General features: G+C 41.2%; 1 long non-coding RNA gene across 2 annotated transcripts in view; it reads right to left on the bottom strand.

The window, feature by feature from the left end:
- Positions 1 to 9774: 9774 nt before the first annotated feature.
- Positions 9775 to 21553, bottom strand: part of LOC133225662 (uncharacterized) — a 33130-nt gene continuing 21351 nt past the window's right edge. Inside the window, exons 3-4 of one of the 2 annotated variants that reach the window (XR_009729232.1) lie at positions 11117 to 11337; positions 9775 to 10026 (exon numbers count right to left, since the gene is read on the bottom strand). This is a non-coding gene — a long non-coding RNA (uncharacterized LOC133225662). Of the gene's footprint in view, positions 10027 to 11021; positions 11338 to 21553 lie in introns of those variants that run through there. The other variant, XR_009729231.1, reaches the window with a different exon arrangement.

The raw sequence follows: 21553 nt of genomic DNA, 5'->3' as shown, positions 1-21553 counted from the left end.
TGATGTCTGCTGTGAGACAGTAACATTGCAGAATTCTGTTTATAATAGCTGTGGCTAACATGTTAACAGTGACTCTTTGCCAGATTTGCTAGCTATCAGGCACAAATACAGCTCAGCTGTCCAGGGAGGAGACTGTAGAGGGGAAGAGAAAGACCTAAGCCTCATCAGATGTTTTACATATGCTCATCTTTAAAACAAAAGAGAATAAATAATAATCTATTTTTATAAGGAAAGAATCAACCCATTTGGACCAAACATTTTACATACTGCTTGGCAATTACTGCAAGCAAGCACTTTTTTGAGTAAAGAAGGCAGAAATAGATTAAATAAAAAATATTCCCAGTATTACAGACCACTTCCTGACCTAATGCTTTACTTTGTTTTGAACAACTTTTATGTGAATTTTCAAGAACATTTTAAATAATAGATGTGCCATAATTACAGCCTGTATTTCTTATGAGAGAGGGTTTTACTATTCAGATCTTGTCATTTTAAGATCAAAAGATTTCTATTTCAGATCTATCTTCCTTGCTGAGCTCTAGACAGACAGAATACTTCATTAGTTGCCAGATTTTTAGCTGTTTTAAGCTCTATTACCATTATACTAAAGACATGCTCCGAAAAATCCTTTATTACACAAGCAGCTTATCACAGTATTGCCCACGCATTTTCAATAGAAAAGCCCATATTCACTCTGAAAAAAACCTAGGGATTGTCTTGTGTGAGTGAAACCAGCGTGTTTTTCATCTAGAGCCAACTATAAAAAAATTTGTACTAACAGTGGAATTTCAGTTTTTATCTATTTGCATACTTAATTGTGGATATAGGCAGGTTTTCTTGCAATGTTTCTTCATGTTCCATTGATCACCGGAGATCCATGAATTACATGGTAAGAATATGTCTTTATAGTTAAAGAAACTAAGGGAAAAAAATATATGCTTCAGATTTTCTAAATGCATTCTTTGTTAATTCACCATGATAAAGTAATGGCTCTATCAAAAACTAAAGGTTCAGACCCTGTTATATGAAAAGCAACTTATCCAGTCTGCCTCATTTGTCAGATGTGGAGAACTTGCCATTACTTATGGGTCAGGGAAGCAGTGCTCACCTAGTGAGGAGGTAGCATTCACAGCTAATATTTGGCTGTTCAAATTCAAGGCAAAGTGACAAAAGCAGTCTGCATGAAATCTCACTGAAAGAGAGACAAAGCTTGATTTGGTGAAATGTAAAGCTTTAGAAGGCGGGTGAATGACAAGGAAGGGGGAGAGATGTGACAATGGCAGAGGTACAGTAATTAATTTTTAGAAAATCTTGAAAAATGAAATTGCCCAAAACAGAATGCAATGAACACCAGAATCTCATCTTGTAAGGCAATGTTTAGAATTAACTTTTACTTCTTTCTTTTTTTATTGTCCTGCTGGCCATCTGTTAGCATTATTCCACTTTCCATTTAAAAAGCCTTCTCATTCGTAACAGATGTTCAGGTTTCTACATGTATGTTTTGTAATCCTTCTCAACTCAACTAATATACTTTATACACTTAGAACAACAAGTTTTCTTATATTGCCTCCAGAGTGTCTGTAACAGCTTCTTAAAATCTGAACAGTAAGCGTCTATTGACACCTCCCTACTTTGAGGAAACAGTATTCAAACATCCTCACAAAATAGCCTTTGCAGTTATCCCATTGTCAGTGGCTGTAATCTCTGGAGTCCCTATTCATTCTGAAATACAAAACTGAAAGCCTTAATTAGAAATGTGATGAGGAAAGTCAAGGCTCATTTAGAATTGTATCTGCCTAAGGATGTCAAGGACAAGAAGGGCTTCTTCAAATTCATCAGTAATAAAAGGAAAACTAGGGAAAATATGGACCCGCTACTGAATGGAGCAAGGACCCTGGTGACAGAGGATGCAGAGAAGGCAGAGATACTGAATGCCTTCATTGCTTCAGTCTTCAGTGCCAAGGTTGGCCCTCAGGAATCCCTGACCCAGGAGACCAGGGGAAAGGTCTGTAGAAAGGGAGTTTTCCCTTGGTTGATGAGGATTTGGTTAGAGATAATTTAGACAAACCTGACATCCACAGGTCCATGGCCTCTTAAGGGATGCACCCACAAGTGCTGAGAGAGCAGGTGGACACTATTTCTGGGCTTATCTTGATCATCTTGAAAAGGTCATGGCAATCAGGAAAGGTGTTTGAGGACTGGAAGAAAGGAACTGTCACCTCAATCTTCAAAAAGGACAAGAAGGGAGACCCTGCAAACTACAGGCCAGTCAGCTTCACCTCCTTTCCTGGAAATGTGGTGGAACAGCTCATCCTGGAGGCCATCTCTAAGCACATAGAAGACAATAAGGTGATCACGAACAGTCAGTATGGAGTCACCAAAGGGAAAGCACGCTTAAGCAACTTGAAAACAAGTAAGGGAAGTATCACACAATGCCATTTTGCATTCTACCAGCCAAATGAACATAATCTGTGCCTGCCTCCCCTGTGGTAGGTAGAAGAAAGGTTAAGCATTTTTATGGCATGCATCACAGTGCAACAGCTTCCTAAAAGTCATAAGTTCTGTAAAATAAGCATGTACCCATTTCCTTTAATGTACCCGTTAGCATTTTCTCTTCCCTACTTCTAAATTCACTCCTACTTTATAAAATAATTATACAGTTGGGGTTTGTACCCATGGAGGGTGGAAGAAATACGGGTAGAAGCAGCAGAGGAAAGAAGAAATAGATGTTTGAAATGGGTGAAGAACATGATTAAATAATGACCTAAGTAAGATGAAAATCTTCAGAAAGGCACCAGCTAAAATGTGAGAAATTATGAGACTAAGGGACACTGTTTCTTCCTGAAGACCCACTGATACACTAAATGGGAAAATGTGCAGAAATTGCTGTTTCACACAACACTGCCTAGTGAGAGACATCACTATGACTGTTAGTACAGCTACATGAGTGGGAGTCAGGCAGTTATTAGGTGGCACTGCAGGTTTCTGAAAATACTGCCTCTTAGGAAGGAATATTCCAGAGTATAAACATGAACCCATTGCATTCTTCCATCAGAGTTTCTTCAAAACAAGTTGTTCCCAGCCATCTGCATCTCTTAGCTTCCTTATCTTTGCAGCTTTGTCTTTCTGATTTCTTAAATAGACTTTGATTTTCTCAATAGCTAAAATAGCACAGCCTAAAACATGGTTGGCATGATTACAAGCTCCCTCAGTCCCCCTACTTACGGGAGGGTTACAGCCTTCCCACTTATTTCTGGATCTGTTTTTATTCCCACTGCCACTCCCAGCAGGGGCTTGAGGGAGGTGTGCAACCTGTGCAGAGCTTGGCTGAACGCTGTAAGAGAAGTGATGAGGAGAGCAATTTTAGCCATGAATATCCTAATGAAGCTCCCGTGCTGACCTTACACACTTCTGATTAAGCAAATATGCAAATGCAAAGCAGTTCAGAGCTGGATTAGCATTCAAAGATTTTTAAAAAGCTACTGTGGCTACATGCAGTGTGACCTTTAGGCCTGCTCAAATCTGCTAGAATGCAGATGGGGAAAAAGAAAGACATTATAAAGACAGGCTCCATCTTTTTTATAACTTGCAGCCACCATAAAATGGGCCACAGGAGGAAACGAATATCCAATCAAGGTTTTTACAGCTGATCTGGTTATGGAGCAAGAAATTATTCTGCATCATGGGATGTCTCTTCCAGTACCTTCCAAAACGAAAGTTAGCTCAGCAGTTAATTTGATCCTGCAAGTTCTGTACTTTAAAAGATGAAAAAGGAAAGGTGGTAGGCAAGAATCCAAGCCTGGGTCCCAACCATGCTACCATGACTCAGGGGGGCACAGGAAATCCAGGGGAAGTAGGAGATGTATCTCAGGGTCAAAGGAGGGCCATTCTAGGCAGCTCTCAGAAATCTGCTCTTTCCACCACTTGGTGTTTAGAAAGTGTTAGGAGCAAAACTTACAGTTTCCTTGAATTAGAGAAAAATTCTGTAATGAGGAACAACTTCATTAGCACTGTAAGATCCTATGATGTATACATCACAATTCAATGGCCTGAGCTGTGGTTTTAAGACTGGGCATCAAGATCCACAGACACCTGAAGGTTGTTCTAATCTTGTCCTGTGAAGAGGAGGGTATTGGTATAGAAAACCACAGGAAGGGAGAGATTAAGAAATACTGTGACAGGATTGAATGTTAGAACTAGTTTTCTCTCAGTAGGTTTTCATGGCCATTTACAGTCAACTGCTCTCACTACAAATACACACTTTATTTCTAGGAACACATCAGTGGAAGGGACCTCCTAAGTTCTCAAGATTCTGACTACAAGCACCACGTTATATTCTGCACTTCCTAAATTGGGGATTTAGTTGCTGCTTGCTCACTATACCTGCTATACCCATATGACTGGGAACTATCTTCTGATTTTCAGGCTAAATGTTTTCATAGCTACCTTTCACCCATTTATTCTGAAACCTGACTTTGTTTAATTACTTCCTAAGGCCTCTTCTGTACCAGCAGCCATTTTCTTTCACTAAAAACACTGCTTGGAAAGACATTTAAAAAAATGAAAAAAAAAAAAAGAAGCAGAAGGATACTGTAAGCCAGATGAGATCCTCTACTGGTATAAACTTGTCTGACTGTAATGCTAATGTCTGCTGCCTAGGAAGTTAATGTTAGACATGAAAACATGTCAATTGCTGAGGTGAGCAGCTCGAGAGAGGACGTCTTCAACACCGGAGCGGGGTGAACCTCAGCATCCAGGAGCCTCAACTCAGAGCGGCGAGAGCCACCGAGGGAGCCTCGAGTCCTCGACAGGACCTGCCCAGGAGCCGGCAGCTCAGCTGACGCGAGCAGGGACTCACAGGGGGCGGGGCCAGGAGCAGCGGCATCAGCCCTGAGTGGGTAAAAACGTGCCCCAGGGAGCGCGGCAGTTTGTGCGGGCAGGTGAGCACTCGTTTGACGGTCAGGGCCCGGTCTGGGAGCTCTGCTCTGGCTGCCCCTGCGGTGGCCACTGTAGGCACCCAGACAGAGCCGATGAGAGGGGAGGCTGCAGCGCAGAGCTCGGGGTGTAGAGAGTGCCTGCAGTGGTGAGGGAAAGGTGCACAATGGGCAGGGCTGCACCCGGTGCGCCCTGGTGGAGGTCCTCCTGCAGCAGGGGCTGAGCTCCGGGATGCTGTTAATAGGCTACAAGATGTCAGGGAAGCTGAGAGGAAGCAGGAATGCTTGCTCCCGGCCCAAACTGTGCAGGGGCCTCAAGCACCCCCTGTAGCTCATGGAGGAAAGGAGTAGGCCGTTAACCCAGGAAGCTGGGAAACAGCAACAACAACAACAACAACAAAAAAAAAAAAAAAACAACAAAAAAACCAACAACAACAACAAAAAAAAAAAAAAAAAAAAGGAGGAAAAAACCAATTAAAAGCAAGGGGCTTCCTCCTAAATCTGATGTCCCTACATAACCTCTTCACAGTTCTGCAGGGGGCTAATGAGGAAACACACACCTCGCCAAATGAACAACCAGCTGATGCACTGATAAAGAGGATCACTACTGGTGCCAGCAGGAAAAAGCAGCGGGTCATAGTGGTAGGGGACTCTACTTTGAAAGGGACAGAAGCACTCGTCTGTCGGCCTGACCTGGTCTCAAGGGAGGTGTGTTGCCTACCAGGGGCACGGATCAGGGATGTTGCAGAGAGGCTGCCTGCTCTAGTAAGTCCCACGGACTATTACCCACTTCTGGTGATATATGTGGGTGATACAGACAGCAGTAGCCCAGAGAACATAAGGACTACAGAGTCCTGGGAGAGGTGATTAGGGGCTCTGGAACTCAGATAGTCTTTTCATCAGTTCTCCAGGATAAAGGGGAGGACCATAAAAAGGCCAGGTGGATTTGCCAAGTTAATAAATGGTTAGAACAGTGGTGCCACAGTCAGGGGTTGGTGTATCTAGAACATGGGACTCAATTTAGTAGGCCAGGTCTACTGAGGGCTGGTAGAGCTGAGTTATTTGGTAGAAGGCTTGCCAGGCTGGTCAAGGATGCTTTAAACTAGATGTGTTGGGGGGGGGCATCATTCCATCCCAGCACTCCCAGTCAGTTGCCAGCACCTATAATAGATGCTTGGAGCAATGCAGAGATATTCCAGCTGCTCCAGCCAATGAGCCAGCTTCATTTGGAGCTCAGCTCAGATGCCTTTATACAAACGCCTATAGTATGGGGAACAAACAAGAGGAATTAGAGATGTGTGCACGTCTATGGGGGTATGGTATAATAGACATCACAGAAACATGGTGGGATGGCTCCTATGACTGGAGTGTTGGAATGGAAGGTTACAGGCTCTTTAGAAAAGACAGGTCTGGCAGGTGGAGAGGAGGAGTTGCTATTTATGTTAGGGATAGGCTGGAGAGTATGGAACTGTGGGAACAGGTGATCAGTTAATGGAGTTTGTGGGCCAGCGTTAAAGGGAGAACATCAATGGGGGACATTACTGTGGGGATCTGTTACAGACCGCCTGATCAAGAGGACTCTGTGGATGAAGCACTCTATAGATAGGAACAGCTTTACGCTCACAGGCCCTTGTTCTCACGGGGGACTTCAACCACCCTGATATCTGTTGGAGAGACGGTATGGCCTGGCACAAGCAATCCAGGAGGTTCCTTGGTTGTATGGAAGACAACTTCCTTCTGCAAGTAATAGAGGAGCAAACAAGGAGAGGTGCCATGCTTGACCAAGTGCCACCAGCAAGGAGGGGCTGGTTGGAAATGTGACGCTCCAGGGCAGCCTTGGATGCAGCGGTCAGGAGATGGTCGAGTTTGAGATCCTCAGGACAGTGCAGCAAGCTCACTGCCCTGGATTTCAGGAGAGCAGACTTTGGCCTCTTCAGGAACCTGCTTAGTAAGGTTCCATGGGGTATAGCCCTAGAGGGCAGGGGGGCCCAAGACTGTTGATTGATATTCAAGGATCACCTGCTCCAAGCTCAGGAGTGTTGCATCCCAACTAGAAGGAAGTGCAGCAGGAAGGCTAGGAGATCTACATGAATAGATAAGGAGCTGCTGAGGAAACTTACAGGGGAAGAAAAAGGCTTATAAAAGGTGGAAGCAAGGACAGGTGGCCTGTGAAGAATACAGGGATGTTGTCCAGGAAGCTAGGAACCAGGTTAGGAAAGCTAAGGCCCAGATAGAATTCAGCTTGGCGAGGGATGTGAAACAGGAATGGATTCTGTAGGTACGTTGTGAATAAAAGACAGACTAGAGACAATGTGGGTTCTCTCCAGGATCTATCAGGAGAACTGGTTACCCTGGATTTGGATAAGGCTGAGGTTCTTAATTACTTCTTTGCCTCAGTCTTCCCTGACAAATACTCTGACCACACCACCCAAGTCTTGGAAGGCAGATGCAGGGACTGTGAGAATGAAGACCTTGGGCCCACTGTAGGAGAGGATCTGGTTAGAGACCATCTTAACCCAGATGTGCACAAGTCCATGGGACCTGATGAAATCAATCTGCGGGTCCTGAAGGAGCTGGCGAATTAAGTTGCTAAGCCACTGGCCATCACATTTGAAAAATCATGGCAGTCAGGTGAAGTTCCCGACTACTGGAAAAAGGGAAATATAACCCCCATTTTCAGGAAGGGGAAAATGGATGACCCAGGGAACTACAGACCAGTCAGTGTCACCTCTGTGCCTGGCAAAATCTTGGAGCAGATTCTCCTGGAAGGCGTGCTAAGGCACATTAAAATCAACAAGGTGCTTGATGTCAGTCAGCAAGGCTTTGCTAAGGGGAAATCCTGCCTGACCAATTTGGTGGCCTTCTATAATGGGGCTACAGAACTCATGGACAGGGGTAGAGCAGTTAACGTTATCTACCTGGACTTGTGCAAAGCAGTTAACACTGTCCCGCATGACATCCTTTTCTCTAAATTGGAGAGACATCAATTTGATAGATGGACCACTCAGTGGATAAAGAACTGGCTGGATGGCTGCACACAAAGAGTTGTGATCAACGGCTCAATGTCAAGTTGGAGACCAGTAACAACAGTAACAAGTGGTGTCCCTCAGGGGTCAGTGTTGGGACCAGTCCTGTTCAACATCTTTGTTGGTGACATGGACAGTGGGATTGAGTGCGCCCTCAGCAAGTTTGCCGATGACACCAAGCTGTGTGGTTCGGTTGATACGCTGGAGGGAAGGAATGCCATCCAGAGGGACCTTGACACGCTTGTGAGGTGGGCTGATGCCAACCTCATGAAGTTTAACCATGCCAAGTGCAAGGTCCTACACCTGGGTCGGAGCAATCCCAGGCACAGCTACAGGCTGGGCAGAGAAGAGATTCAGAGCAGCCCTGTGGAGGACTTGGGGGTGTTGGTCAATGAAGAAAATGAACATGAGCTGGCTTCAGTGTGTGCTTGCAGCCCAGAAAGCCTCATCAAAAGGAGCGTGACCAGCAGGTCAAAGGAGGTGATCCTGCCCCTCTACTCTGCTCTCATGAGACCTCACTTGGAGTACTGTGTGCAGTTCTGGTGTCCTCAGCATAAGAAGGACATGGATCTGTTGGAACAAGTCCAGAGGAGGGCCAAGAGGATGATCAGGTGACTGGAGCACCTCCTGTATGAAGATAGGCTGAGAAAGTTGGGGCTGTTCAGCCTGGAGAAGAGAAGGCTGCGTGGAGACCTCATAGCAGCCTTCCAGTATCTGAAGGGGGCCTATAGGGATGCTGGGGAGGGACTCTTCATCAGGGACTGCAGTGATAGGACAAGGGGTAATGGGTTCAAACTTAAACAGGGGAAGTTTAGATTGGATATAAGGAGGAAATTCTTTACTGTGAGGGTGGTGAGGCAGCCGAATGGGTTGACCAGGGAAGTTGTGAATGCTCCATCCCTGGCAGGGTTCAAGGCCAGGCTGGGCAGAGGAGTGGGTGATATGGTTTAGAGCGAGGTGTCCCTGCCCATGGCAGGGGGGGGCCTGCAACTAGATGATCTTAAGGTCCTTTCCAACCCTAACTATTCTATGATTCTGTTCTGTGATTCTAAAACAAATATCTGTGCTAAAAGGCTATAAATACATCCATAGAAAATACACATGGAGCTATATTCTCAGTTAGCATTTCTGCCATTTTTTCCCAGCATTAGAAAAAAAAGAGAGTTAACATACACACAAAGAAAGTTTTCCTATTAGATTTCCTGCAATATTTTGTTAAAAACACTCCTTCGCTCTTGATCGTGTCAGACCCCTCTGTCTTAATGTAGCAGATCTATTACTGTTTATTTTTTCTATCATCAGCTCCATGTGTGTAAATTTTGAAGGTGTTGAGGAATATATGTGCTTACCTAATGCATACTTGAGGTTTACGGAGATGGCAACAAATCATTATAATGCACTGTTTTATTTTCTTGCTTTGGAGATAAACAATAAATATCAAAATTTGCTGCAGCTCAAAATACAATAAAATGACAATAATTTGTTCAAGTTACAGCTCTAAGGGCTAAACAATATCTTCTATATCTTAGAAAAAAACTACTCAGAGCCTTTGAATCTACTGATTATTTGCACGTGCTAGTCATTTTGGAAAGGTTCAACTACTTGTTTTCCAAGTTTTATAAATTTAAGGAAAACAAATATTTGGACAGAGGTAACAAGATCATTCAAAACAAATAACATGAAACCATAAGGGAAAGTACAAATAGTTCTATTTCTAATGATGGTAGAGCATGTTTTTCCTATGGATTAAGGCCCACCAAGTTTTATGTAAAACTCAAATAGTAACACACCATACCCCCCAGCCCCCCCCATTTTAAAATGACAGGCTTCATATGAAGCAAACTCTAAAATACCACAGGCTGATGCAAAATCGAACCCAAGTCCTGCGAGAAAACTGGCTGCTCTATGCTTATCTCACAATGTGAAACTGAATTTTGTACCTTTACATGTAATAAGTCTTCATGCAGTAAATATCCTGCTTTATTTCTGCCCAATATGAAGAATACATATTGCAGCAGTGGGATAAATATAGCTGATTATGATATAAGCCGTTCTGCTTATGAAGTCTGCAAACCAGAATCAAATATTGCTTTATGAAAACAGTGCACACTTTAAGAAAGAAGAAAAAAATCAACAGAGCTTTATGAAACATAATTGAGATCCACAAAAATTACTGTAATTCTGAGATACATTCTGTGGGTTTTTAAACCATCCTTTAGTATTCTGTACTAAAGACATAATTATACATTAAGTTATAGCAGATGGCACCAGAAACCTGTAGAAGTATCATTTGTTAATATATTCTGCTGGGCTTACACATCAAGGTAGTGAAAATTGGCATAAATTACACTTTCTTTGGTTATTTGGTATGTTGATTGCACTGTGTTACATTCTCTCAGGGTCTGTTCTTACTCTCCAAACTATGACTAAAAAGTCATCTTGCTTAAACTTAATGCAGAGACAGTGAAATCTTTGAATGCCAGAAGTAGACATCCCAGTGGCTGGTACTAATCTTACACAGAAATCCACTCATACAAAAGCTCATTTTCATCCTGAATTAAATAGTCACCCTGAAAAGGGTAGGTTGCCAAGAAGACAGACTGGGGATAGACTTCAGGGAAAGAATGAAAACTAGAAGTGGAATTAAATCCAAGCAAATTCTTTCTATGCAAGTAAAGACAGATGCAGGAAAGCCAGCATTTGGATCAGCTTCTGATGGTGCAGGTCTGAGATGAAGGTAAGAAAGGCTGTGTGCAGTGTCACTACCATGTAGTGGTTCTCACAGGCGCATGGTAGCCACCTTTGTCAGGACAAAATTCAGGCAGCCATGTTATCCAGCTACAGAATCAAATTTAATCTGAGGTTTTGAAAATAGTGTGGTACGCTTTATTCATCCGACAGCTATATGCCAATAGCCTTCTGTGTTGGCAGACAAGTGACTAAACTTCCCATTACAAAGCAGAAGAGAAGAGCAATACACTTAACTGCAGAAACCTGCATGAGAGCTAACCATGTCTTGCTTTGTTCTTAGAGCCTTGCAAAGAAGTCAGAGATAACCTCTCAGATGTCACTTCTCCAAGGGTAGGGCAGCCAGGGAAACACTGTAGCTGGTATTCAGGGGAAGCAAAACTGTGAATCAGGATAGTAAATCCATACCGTTGTTACCTCCAGTTATCCTGGGAAAAGGTACTCGGAGGGAGTAATCTCCAAGATAATTAAGCTGTAATGTACCAATTGTCCAGCAGAGGGTAGCATTTGTATATGGAAAAACGATTGCGCCTCTACCTAGTGATTTCTGCTGCACCTTCTACAAACCCCGGAATCTCAGCCTTTTCCCTTCTTATTAGCTCATAGGTAAACGAACTAATCATCCGATCCTGAGAACGTAATAAAATATGGAAAAGTATTATATTAAAAACATTAAGTCAAGATTTAAGATTACATATTTAAATGAAAATTATCAGCAATGAAATAATTGAGATTCCAGAAGCAAAGTTGACTTGAACTCTCTGTATTTTGCATTCTGCATATTTTACAACACAGACACTATTATAACATTGATTACTATGATTAAATATAGACAGTTTAGGAATCGCTAAATCAATCAATCCCAATCAGGGAGTGGGACCTCAATTCAGAAAGTGTTGAACCCATGTATGCGTATCTGTGTGTATATAAAATCAATGAGATGAGTGTTCCAGCAGACACACACACCAGAGCAGCTTTATTAAGCACTTCTAGGCCCTTGGCTTTTAAGAAGCGGAGTAGGTAAACAATCCATCCATGCAAAACCAGTTAAATTATTATGATTCTTTAAGACTTTTTTAGCTTTGCAGTTTCATTCTTTTAGTAATCGACTCTGGCTGCATTAATATTGAGGTGGAGAGGCTGAGCCACACTGGAGTGACTCTGCTTATCTGTGGTATTCCTTCCTTCTAACTTCTAGCTGTCCCCTCGAATTTACATCTTTACAACATGATACTGCTTAACTTTATAGTGAATGGCACCACCCTGTTTTAATGATGCTGTAAGGCAGGCAAGTGGTTTGCATGTTCCACTGACAATACTAACATGATTAATCTATAAGGTTTCTACCCTCTCCAAGAAAATGACAACTGTGACTAGGAGATCAAGAAAGGGTTTGGGAAGGGATGCTTTGTAAACAAAAATTAAAGGGACTGCTGGAAGCAACAGCCATGTTTTAAGATGCCGAATTAACCTCTGGTCTTTCAAAGTGAACCATAAGTGTGCAAGACACACCTGTTTTTCATAGATGTAGTTCATGGTGATGGGTTAGAAGCAGACTGAGCAGAGAACAAGCTTGTGAATTTTATGTATGGTTTTGTTCTGTTTCTGACATGAAAACCCCTCAAAAATTCAATTACCTGTGTAGGCAACCCTTCAGGTGTTCAGAAAAATAAAGGTCTACACACTTGTAGATAATGTGCAAATCTTTCTCTGAGAAAAAATAACCCCAAAGCAGTTTTGTTAATTCTGTTGAAAAACCAGGGTTTAATAGTGAGTCAGTAATGTTTTGTTCCTAATCCTGCAATACTAGCTGTATTCATGTGACAAAAATACTGTTGATGAACCATCTTGTACTGCCTAGTTGCTTCTTTCATACTCCAGTGCTTCCTTGTTTTCATTCTTACTTTTCCTTGCACAACAACATGTGAAAAAAAACACCACCAAGAAAAAAAACCCCAAACAAAAATCCCCCCAATGTCCCTCCCTAAAAAACTGACATGCTTAAATGTCAGCTTTTTCAAACCTGCAAGTGCACCTTCACCTTCAAATGTTCATCTGAGTTCATCTGATAAAAATAACTGGAATCTTGCCATGCCTACACCAAAATACCCATGTGATCCTATGTGACCTTCCTTCTTCCTCCTGCTGCAATTCAAAGTTTCTTATACTTTCCCCAGACCTTCCAGCTGTCCTAATGACTCCATCTCACACTGACACCTGGCTTCCCTCAAACCCACTTTTAGCCTGTTCTTTACCTTTCTTTTTAGTCACTCTGGGGCTCCCCACCCTAGAGACCTATCAATTACATTCCAGTCTCCAGGGTAGAAATGCCTTCTTTTGCCCTGTCTTTCTCATCCCAAACCACTTCACTTATTCTGTCACGTCCTTTGTCTTGTCACACTTGGCATATAAGCTGTCAGAGGCTTAGTGTGTTTTCTTCCTTACTAACCTGTACTGCATTCAGTGATGTGGTATCTGGATCCTTGGTTAAGATTGTATTATGATAGTACAAATTGGAAAAATGTAGAAAGTTCTTTGAGAGTCTACCTTTAGCTAAGAATGAATATGTTCATCCTTATAAGTTACATGTTTATTCAGATCAGTGCTGGAGTCATATAAATTATGTTAATTCAGTCAAGTGATACTTCAGTATTTGTAGGAGTGTAGCTACACTTCCACTAAGACCTCTACCTTCAACAGTTATCACAAACACCTCTATATTGCTGTAGGGGAAAACATAAGTTAATATACAATCTGTTCTAGAGAACACAGATGAGGATGCTTCCAGTCCCTAATCCTGAGGCATGCAATGAAAAAACATCTGAAAGAAAAATACTCAGTTAAGACCTCACCCCTGTGAACGAGTATAAAGCTCAAGAATCCAAACAATTCAAAGCTAAAAACAGTGTTGGAATTGGTATTCTGGGTGAGAATGGCTACACATCCCAACTGCAGAAAACTCCACACTTTTTATAAGCTTGCCACATGGAAGGCTTATCCAAATTTTTGCTAGGTAGAGGGTGATTTAAGCCTTGAAGCACAAACCCTTTTAAAAGGCAGAAATAACGAAGTGAAAAACAAAATTAAGAACATCCAGTATACATCAGGAAAATCTATTCCAGCAGAAGAGGAGAGAAAAAGAAATGAACTCTTCTAATAAACTTTTCATCCTTTGCAGACTACTTTGCAATACATACAGGATCTGATGCTGTCCACAGAGGCTCTATACCCAGTGAAGGACATGGCTTTATTGATATCTTGTTTTTACTTTCACCTTAGTAATGGCAGAGATTGTATCAGAAAGTTTTAAAAGCAAAATAGAGGTTAGATCCATTTTCGATACTCTAAATTAAAAGAATAAATGAATCACCCAACTGTAGTTAATGGGCAATTAACATAATTCTGGTCCAGTGTAGCTGAAAGATAATGAAAAAGCTGATTGCAAATGAACCAGCAGTAATGTGGGAGGTCATAATAGTCCCATAACTCTGAATGAGGAACCAATTTCTCCTCTAACACTAGATGCTTTGATTGGTGAAGGGCTTTATCATGCTCTGAAATTTGCCCGTGATAGTATGAGACATAAAAAAAAAGCTTCTGCTGTGTAAAGGGTAGATGGCTTACAGAACAGGTACCCTGAGCAACTGCATGTTCCTTACCAGCTATCATAAACTAGAGGGTAATTAGGAGCGCAGTGGTGAATAGAGAGAAGCATATATCTGAGTAATGAGTTCACAACTGTACTACAGCAGGGCAACAACCCACGAGGGGAAATGTGGCAGGGTGTCAGACTCTGTTCCAGCTTGGAGACAGACTGTGCTAATGCCCTCTAACTTGGCCTACCTCCTGGAGAAGGTGTAATCTCGTCTTTGTGCTCAATTTGTTCTTAGTTAAGGAAGGGGTAATGGGGTGGGATGAATTCCACCCACAATGCTTTTCTCTTCACTTACCGTCTATGTCCTGATCCTATTAAAACTTAAGATCTTGTTCAGCAAACTGTCATCAGATAAAGTAAATTACATTTAATGCTAGCGGTAATGCTCTCAAAATCAAGAGAACAATTGTGTCTAGGACAAGGACCGCCTCTTTCCCTAGAATTTTAAGTAAATCTATATTTAGCCCCTATGTGGCTTTTGAGGGGAAAAAAAGATAATCATGTTAGAACTCTGTAGTGGTAAATGAATCTATGTCCTAGCAGCAGATGGCACATTAATAGGGTGCAGATACACATAAAAAAAAACTAACTCTGCAAACTGTATTATTTCCCCCCTGGTATTTTTTCGTCACTGTTCCTATGTCTTTTATACCAGGCTGAATAAAATGATGGTAGATTTAACAGAGAGGACTTAATCCTAGTGCTAAATTTCTATCATGATAAATCAATAGGTTGTTACTGTACTATGCAAAATGGAAAAAGTAAATAGATAAAGTGACAGTGCTTAATACTCAGAAATATTTAGCATAACACTTGGGGTGCATGGATTACAAATTACCTTTTCAGATAGATTTTTACATCACCTTTTGCACCACTATCCTGTTGTTAAACTGAGTGGTAACGAAAGTCACTAAGTCATTTGAGAGGACTTAATCTTTTTGGTGCATGCAAATTTTACATGGGATCACCAATGCACATGCCCCCAAGCAATGAGTGTTATAGTAGATACCTATAGTTTCTTCACCCTGACTAGAATATCTGTCCTTGTAGTGTCTGTAAGATAGTGGAATACTGCGGTCAAAATGGAAAAAGCATATATACCAAATAATGTATTCTAGCCCTCCTGCTTAACCATCAAAATAAACACCTCAGATAAAGTTTAAAGAAATACTTCTGGGAACCACTCTAAATGCATCATATTTTTCTGCTTATAGTAATAGCCTAAGAAAAAGCAGGTAAAAACTTTAACCCACATGGGAGTCAAAATGGTTTTTAGAATGGAGAGCCTTGTCTTCCAAATTTAATAGAGTTCTCCAAAGAGATCAACATGTATGTGGGTAATATTAATTCAGTTGACATAATCTACCTGGACTTCCAAAGCTCTTCTAAACATCCTTCACAAAAGATTTTCAGGCAAGCTGAGCAGTGATGCGGTAACGGGAAAGAGCCCTGAATGGATAGGTACCTGGTTAAGGACAGGACACAGAGAGGAAAAGTGAATGGATAGTTTCTGCAACAGTGTTCATTCCACCCTTGGAGTTCCAGTAGGATCTGAGCTGGCACCTGGTATAGTTAATGTATTCATAAATGATTTGGGAAAGTGGGTGAGTAGGGAGTTTTGGAAGCTTGATTATGATATAGAGTTATTCAAGGTAGCAAGGGCAAGCAGTGACCAAAAAACCTGCAGAGGAACATGATGAACCTGAGTGGCTGGGTAATTAAATGACAAATTAAATTCACTGCAAATAAATAGAAAACAATGCACATGGGACAAACAATTCTAACTCCACACATTGATGATTGTTGACCATTACTGATCATTACTACTTAGATGATAGATCTGGGGTCATGATAGGTAGTCCTACCCAAATGTCAACCTGGTGCTTAATAGTAGCCAAGAAGGCAAGTCAAATGTTAGAAGTATTAGGAAATAAGTGAAGAACAAAACAGAGAACATCAGTGTGCTGCTACAGAATGCCATCGCCCAACCCCATATCGAATCCTGTGTGTCAGATACTGCCTGGTACCACCCTTCTTTCAAAAAGGATACAGGTAAACCAGAAAGTTTTTGTGGAAAGCAACACAGATCATCAAAGCTGCAGATTAAAAAAGCAACTACAACAGGAGATGCTAGAACTCTTTATCCTGAAAAAAGATGAATATGACAGAAATATGAGAAATCTTGAATGCAATGAAGAGGATGGATCTTGACCCTTCCTACATGAGAACTAGGGAGCATCAAATGAAGATAATAAAAATCACATTCAAAACAAACACAAGTGCTTCTTTGTACAATAGATGGTAGACGTGAAAATCATTGTCTGATGATGCTGTAGATGCATAGACTGAAAAGGGAAACTAGACAACTAGATCAATCATCCTCTGAGAATTACCAAAGGTACGGAGACTACATTTATTCAGAATGAACATAGCTGGAGTTTGAGAGAACAGGAAGAGCAAATATCAGGCAGATACAGATGCTGAGTTAGATGGGCCTTACTAGTAATGGCTCTTACATTCTTCTAACAGATTGCTGCATCTGAGATATTCAAAATATGGTTGACTAAGATGAGGGAGGAAAAATGAGGGAATGAATAACATGTGTTGTACAATTCAGGCAAACAGTACATACCCCAAACTTTATGTCAATACAAATTAAGGATAACTAGCAGCTGCAGAAGGCAATGCAGGCTTTGTAGGAGTAGGCCCTTTAATAAAATTGTATAGCTTCACATACTTCTTCTTAACCCACATGAATGAAACTGTTTTCTTTGATTACTGTAAGAGGACATTTCTTATACCAGAGAGACATTTTTCCTCCTTCTACTCTCGAATGAATTATGGCAGAGATCACCTTATCCAGTGATCTAGGACAATTTGCCAGGCTCTCCTATAATCTTCCAGTGTAGCTGGTATCTTGAAGAAATATTCATACTTTGTTCACTATAATGAAATCTGAATGATTTCAGATAATGAAGAAGAAAAGGATCTAAAATTGAAAAAAGACTGTGGAAGGGGGAGGGGTGTCTATATAAAACAGACTTAAATACATAGTTATAATGGTGGCATCACCAGATGGAGCTGTTACTTACACTCTTCTAAATTGTCCCTCTTTGCATGCAAGGACCCTCTGTTTTAAGACCTTATGTATTGCATAATTTTGTGAAATAATTTTTGTGCTCTGGATGCTATGGCAGGCAGCAGGGGAGTTTGCTCTCTGTCCAGTGTCGCTATCAGAGTTGTTACTCTGGGAATTATTTTGTGCTTTCTTGGGGTTTCTGAATAAAGGCATTGCCTGAACCCATACTACTCTTTACTCAAAGAGACAGCTGCATGTAAACTGGAAAAAAAGTATCCTACACAAGGACTACACCCAGGGTCTGCCACACCGATTTCACCATGCAATCGTAGGCTGACCTGCAAGGCTCTAACATCAAATTTTGCTTTGGCAGCAAGACAAGCAGTTACAGCTGATCCACACATAACCTTATTGATTCCACCCCTCCACTCAGTCTTTACAGAACAGTGCTTGAGATGGGAGCCTCTCTCCCATTTTTCTTGCTATAGATCTGCTCATTCCTTCTGTTATCAGTGCTCCCAATATGCATTATCTCTGTGTATTATCAGTTACAACAAAGCCAAAAAAAAAAAGAAGAGCTTTCCATGTAAAATATTAAACTTAAAACCCCAGTTATCTGATCAAAAGCTTTGGCTCTTTTTCAGAGAAGAGAGCAGCCTTCAGCTTATTGCCTATTCTTACGAATCAAGGCACCTCAGCACATTATTCAACAAACAGGAATGCTTGGTGAAACTGGCCTGGTTGCTACCTCAATGGATCCATGCTTGCAAGCGTGTGTTTAGACAGGGTACCCTGGCAAAAACTGTCTCCTCTCTGTTAAATTCTTGTCTGTACCAGACGCTATCACAGGGCTTTAAATTCCACTTTCAAATTCAATTTTTAGTGCTCAAGTGGGATTTACTTGGTGCTCTGACCTGACACGAGCTTTCTACACAAGGCTGAATTTAACCTTGTATGCACTCCCTGCTGCAACTGCTGACTATAATAAACTGAGGAGGGCTTGTTCTACATATGTCTAATAGGTTACTATGTGCCTTAAATGCAAGGCTCCTGTGATGGCTAAAATTTCACTACAAGCTCACAGCACAATGAAAATGACAAATTGTAAGTTCACCTTTGTGTCAGCAGCATCTGTGCTTCTTTAGTGACTGGTATAGAAAAATACCAGAATTCTGTTTTAAGAATAAATTAAATAAGATTCCCAGATTATTTACAAGTAAGAAAAATGTCCCCTTTTCAGCCTGGCATATGATCATGCTGCCATCAGCCCTGGCTCCCTTCACTTCCATAAATTTTGAGCTGTTGGCCAACTTAAACAAATAGAATGGCACAGGGGAAGACATCTCATGGATATTAAACTGCTTTGAGGTCCATTAGGTAGGGGAGAGATTATGAACATCCTGCTAATATCCCACTGACAGAAATATGCTTAACCTGCATTAGATTTAAGAGAAGGCAAACAGGAGCATATGAAGACATAAACATAATAGAAAATTAGATGCTGTTGATGTTTTTTCTCATGGATAACATGTTAATGTGTGGGAATAGATACATAGGAAATCAAGACCTACGTGCTCACAATGTTACTAGTTTTCTATGATTTGTTAGTTTTGTGGTTCCAGTTGCAGGTGCATACTGGGCAGCCATAAATGGAGCCCCTTAATATAAAAATAGAAATTAAAGAATCAGTCCTGATTGTCTTGCCCAAGTTTAACCAACAGGAACAATTACGTACATTGCTTCAAACTGTCTGGTCTAGATAAATTTCTGTTCAAAGCCTGAGCTGGGTAATGAAAAATATTCCCAAGATGGTCTCAATTTCATAACTACATGTTAGATAGAAGCAAAAATAAACCAAACCCAAAACACAAAATGAAGCCAAACAACTCACAGTAGTAGAATAAAGCAATGAAGAATGACAAAACCAATGAAGAAATCCACAATGTGTTCGCCTGTGCCTTACAGTAATTAATGCTTTTTGAGATATTAGATAAACTTCTCTTTGTTGTAATAGAAACAGATTTCCCAGATCTCCTATTTCAGATCTTAAGCTCCACCTTTTCTCAGCTTTGTCTGAAATTAGCCACATTTTCTACCACTTTAATAAACGTGGAATACAATTTGGAAATTATCTGTTTGCATCAGCACTGGCAATGAACAATAGCTCAAATTTTGAGAGTCAAGGCTTCAATAATAAGGCCTGATTTTCTTAGCAATCAGATGCATACACATGCATACACACACGCACGCACACCACATGTCTTTGTGAATAGGGCCCAAAACAGCTGCAACCTTCCAGAAATTAATTGGATTCTGGGTCATTTGCATTTTTATATAGTTTACCAACAAAAGATGAAGATAGCAAGTTTATTAATGTGAAAAAAAGGAGAGAAAGGAAAGAGAGAGAGAGAGGGAGGGAAAGTGAACATTTTATTTGAGCCACTAATCCAAATTTTAATACAGACAGTGCCTATTCACCTTACAACACTGCAGCAGATCCTCCAAGGTGGAAATTGATATGCAGGTCTAAACTGCAGGCAGCTGTTAAGGACTCCTACTGATGCCTAGGGCCTTTACAGTTCCTCATCTGGGTAGGCATTATGATTTGATAATGGCCATTTTCAGACAACACCCAAGGCAATTCTAGGATTTGCTGTCACAATAGACACACTGAAAATAAAGTCAGTGTAAATAGATTAAGAAATTGACAGAATAACAAGGCAGAAAGAATTAGAATGAATACACAAATGGCAGATGACAACCCAATGCATTGTGCTGCAGAGATGGGATAAGGAAAGTAGAGCTGGAGGATTTATTTACTGCCTGCATGCCTTCAACCTGCTTCCTGCCTGTATGGATGTCTGTTTCACTGGGAAGTGAAATCTTTATTAGAAGTCTTTTTATTCTCTCTTGCTGCCCATTGAAAAATTTCCTTTCTGCTCAATTGAAAGCCCCTGATCTGTAGATGTCCAGGACGGCTACGGTTTTCCCAGATAGTCAAGTAGTGAGCCATGGGTAAAACTTACACCCCCATTTCACTTGGGAATAGGAAGAAAATAATGACTTCATATTCAGAGGACAGAATGACCCTCAACTCCTATGGGTGTTGATGTGAACAGAGGGTGACCTGGTGGTAACCAGTACCTTGTATCAGGCAATTAATTTCCAAATTTCTTAGCAATGCTTGTACTGATGTCTTTGTGAAGTTTAGTGCGTCAACAGTCCTGTGGAATCCCTTACTTGATGTCTTTTCTTTAAAGCTATATTTAGATTGAATTTCATTTATTCACTTTGACTGCGATTGTGACTTCATCTCTGCCCAAAACCAACTTCCAGCTATGCTCAACCCAGACTGAAAAACCAAAACATACCTGAGCAAGCTAGGTACCAGACTAATTCCTGAAATGCTGGATATGACTTCATGTACAGAATAACTGCAGATAGCAGTTTATTGGTTGATCTTTGTATGACAGACCCACAGCACATGCAGAGCTGGAATACTGGGTGGCATTCTTGGTAGGTTATTGGGTAAAGAAGGAACTAGAGCTGCTATAAGGACAAAAAAATTCAGTGCTGTGTGGATAAGGATACGGTGAACTTTAATACTGTGTTAGCACAGTGAGTGCTCTGTGGAACTGTCAGACCTCATGTACAGCTTTTCTGTTGGCTCATGGAACAAAAGCTGGATGGACACACACAGGAAACCAAGGCACTAGCACTGCATAGAGCTGGTCTATATCAGCAGATGAGTGGGGACACCGCATAGCAAGAAAATGTCATCGACTTCAACTATGTCAGAGCTTTGGATAGCAAGATTGGTGATCAAGCAGACACTGGAATAAAATGTGCTGCTGGCAGGAAGAAGGAGTAACTTCACCCACCCTGGGGCTACATGAGCTGCAAACTGTACCTGTAATGATCCAGCCCAGCTCTACCTTTCCCTTCGAGCCCTTTCCCATCTACTTATTTTACTAAAATCACTGAGAAGCCTTGAGATGGCTCTTCTGTTTGAATAAGGCAAATCCTGAACCCTCAGTGCAGAGTATTCAACCAACACATCTTAAGTAATCTGTGGGGAACTGGGCTCATTTTGAGTAAAATACTTAGTTTT

This window comes from Neopsephotus bourkii, unplaced genomic scaffold, assembly GCF_033783945.1.
Source record: "Neopsephotus bourkii isolate Nb327-2 ecotype Australia unplaced genomic scaffold, CSIRO-AGI_Nbou_v1 NB_1765, whole genome shotgun sequence".
Classification (NCBI taxonomy): domain Eukaryota; kingdom Metazoa; phylum Chordata; class Aves; order Psittaciformes; family Psittacidae; genus Neopsephotus; species Neopsephotus bourkii.
This window is presented reverse-complemented; position numbering and strand designations above follow the sequence as displayed.